Source organism: Trichechus manatus, unplaced genomic scaffold (assembly GCF_000243295.1).
Source record: "Trichechus manatus latirostris isolate Lorelei unplaced genomic scaffold, TriManLat1.0 scaffold00120, whole genome shotgun sequence".
NCBI lineage: Eukaryota > Metazoa > Chordata > Mammalia > Sirenia > Trichechidae > Trichechus > Trichechus manatus.
In genome coordinates, this window is record NW_004444056.1 from 3898956 (window position 1) to 3901794 (window position 2839).

Genomic DNA, 2839 nt, shown 5'->3' on the forward strand with positions numbered 1-2839 from the left:
ACAAACAATAACACACTTGAGGAACATCCTTCTTAGTTTAATCAACTATCCGAGACCAAATGGGAAACACCTGCTGAAAACCAAAGACTGAAAGGCAGGAACGGACAAGAAACCTGAACAAATGGACACACGGAACCTGGGATGTAAAGGGAGAGGGGGGAGAGTGCGACACATTGCAGGGGTTACAACCAGTGTCACAAAACAATTTGTGTATAAATTTAATGAGAACCTAATTTGTTCCATGAACTTTCACCTAAAGCACAATTAAATAAAAAGCATAAGTATAATGCTGACTCCTCAGAAGAACTAAAGCAAGTGATTAAATTGCTTACCTCTGAGGCGTAACACTTGGCATGAGGGAATAAGAAGTGTTCCATTTTACTTTTCATTCTTTACTACTTTATTTCACTTTAAACTTTTATATATGTTTAATTGTGCTGTGCAAATGTCTGTTTTTAACCTCAAATCATTTTTAGCCAGCTTTTTTTCCTTGACTGTTGAAATATAAATAAAGTCTTCAGACTGTTGAAAATACTAATACAATGATAGGTCACGTGTAGTATCGAAGACAGGGGAGGTGACTCCTGCTGTTCTAGTTTTTGATTATCGTACCACATCTGGGTTATAGACTCAGTTCTGGGAACTAGAATGTTAGTAACCATATTGTATAAATAGAAGAGGGCCTCGAGGCTAGTGAAGAAGTCTAGAAACCATTACATATGAAGAATGACAAAAGAAACTGCTGATGTATAGTCTGGGAGGGTAGTATTTGGAAGTAAGGGACATGATCACCAGCTTTAAGATATATGGAAGAAAGGGTTTATTGTTCTGTGTTGTCTCAAAAGGCAGAAAGAGGGCCAGTGGGTAGAAATTACAGAGTCACAGCATTATAAAGAGCTTTCTAACTACCAGAGCTATATAATAATGTCACTGTTACTGTTAAGGCAAAGGTGGATAACCATCACAGGATGTCATAGAGAGGATGCTTGCATTTGATTAGGATTTTATTAGACTCCTGAGGTTACTTACAACTTTGAATTTTTGAAGTGCTCACTAGAAATTTTTAAGATAGTCTACAATGATGCTTGAACTCTTTATGACACAAAGGGGTACAATTAATTCAACCAACACTTTTTTTAATAGCTGTGTTTTCAGTGGGCTTTAGGCATTGGGGATACAGAGATAAGACATGAAATAGACTCAAGGAACTCAGTCTAGTATGATTCGTTTCAGTTCAGCAGATGTGTAGTCAAGGCCATCCATACACCAGGCTCTCTTTCTCTAGAGATATAATGATGAGTCCTCTTCTCACTGACCCCACGGTATACCAGGGGAGGCAGTCAAATAGACCGGTGTCATTATACTAATCGGAAGAATGCAGAGTGGGATCAGGGAAAACCACTTAGAAAGTGATGACTGGTCCCAACTTTTCACCAGTATGCACTGTCACTTAAATGCTGGATCATCTCGGGCAAGTCAAGAACCTTCTCTGGAACACAGTTGATAGCTCCCCTGGTAGTGCAGTGGTTAAGAGCTCAGTTGCTAACCAAAAGGTCGGCAGTTCAGATCCACCAGTCGCTCCTTGGAAACCCTCTCGGGCAGTTCTACTCTGTCCTACAGGGTCACTATGAGTTGGAATCAACTCAATGGCAGTGGGTTAGGAGCCCAGTGCAGTGGTTAGGAGCGCAGGCTGCTAACCAAAAGGTTGGTGGTTTGAATCCATCAGCCGCTCCTTCGAAATCCTATGGGGACAGTTCTGCCCTGTCCTATAGGGTTGCTATGAGTCAGAATCGACTTGACCACAACAGGTTTGGTTTTGGAAACCCTGGTAGTGTAGTGGTTAAGTGCTACAGTTGGTAATCAGCTGCTAACCACAAGGTTGGCAGTTCCAATCCACCAGGTGCTCCTTGGAAACTTCTGTGGGGCAGTTCTACTCTGTCCTATAGGGTTGCTGTGAGTTGGAATCAACTCAATGGCAGTGGGTTTGGTTTTTTGGTTTTTATCTAAAAAATAAAGAACTAGGGCTGGAACCCTGACTGTTCCAAAATTCCATGATTCTAAAAGCTGATCTTTTTTTTTTTCTCATCAAAATACATCTTATGAAAATAGCCCAAATTTATGAAAAATAATATGTGGTAAAAATGTTTCTCCTCAGTCTAATCTTAATGGAAATGCTTTCAAATTAAGTTTTCGCTAATGAGTTTCTCAGAACACCTTGTTCCATTAGTGCTTTTACTTTGTGTCATTGTGTAAAATTCACTTGAAATATTTTAATGAAAAATTTTGCATTAATTACCATGTACCCGGTTTGTGACATTAATATTGCAGAAAGCACTCATCTTTTTTCTTTCATTTTAGATTACTCCTATGATGTTCTGTATTTCTTTTGCAAGGATGCAGCTTCATCAAATAGGGCTTTAAAATTTAAATAATATATCTCTTGAGCCTTATGTATAAGGAGCCCTGGTGGCGCAGCAGTTAAATGTTCAGCTGCTGACCAAAAGGTATGCAGTTTGAATCTATCAGCTGCTCCTTGGAAACCCTATGGGGCAGTTTCTACTCTGTGCTATAGGGTCACTATGAGTCGGAATCAACTCAACAACGGGTTTTTGGTTTTGAGTGTATAAAACTTGAAAGTCAAATTTTTGTGAACCTGAAATTTTGGAAGGATCAAGATTTGTGAAGTCATTTTTTTTCTCATAAAAAATAAATGCCTCAAGGGAAAATATTAATTAGGCCTAAATTTAATTACCATTGTTAATTTACTGGTGTGAAAAAATTCAAGTTTTTAGAGCCTTTAGAAACAAATTCAGGGAGGCAGGGGACTTCAGGGAAAATG

The 2839-nt window shown here is 38.9% G+C and overlaps 1 long non-coding RNA gene across 1 annotated transcript in view; it reads left to right on the top strand.

Annotated features, from left to right (window-relative positions):
* The window catches only part of LOC111822022 (uncharacterized), a 46919-nt gene that overhangs the window by 29982 nt on the left and 14098 nt on the right, over positions 1 to 2839 (top strand). The window lies entirely within an intron of this gene.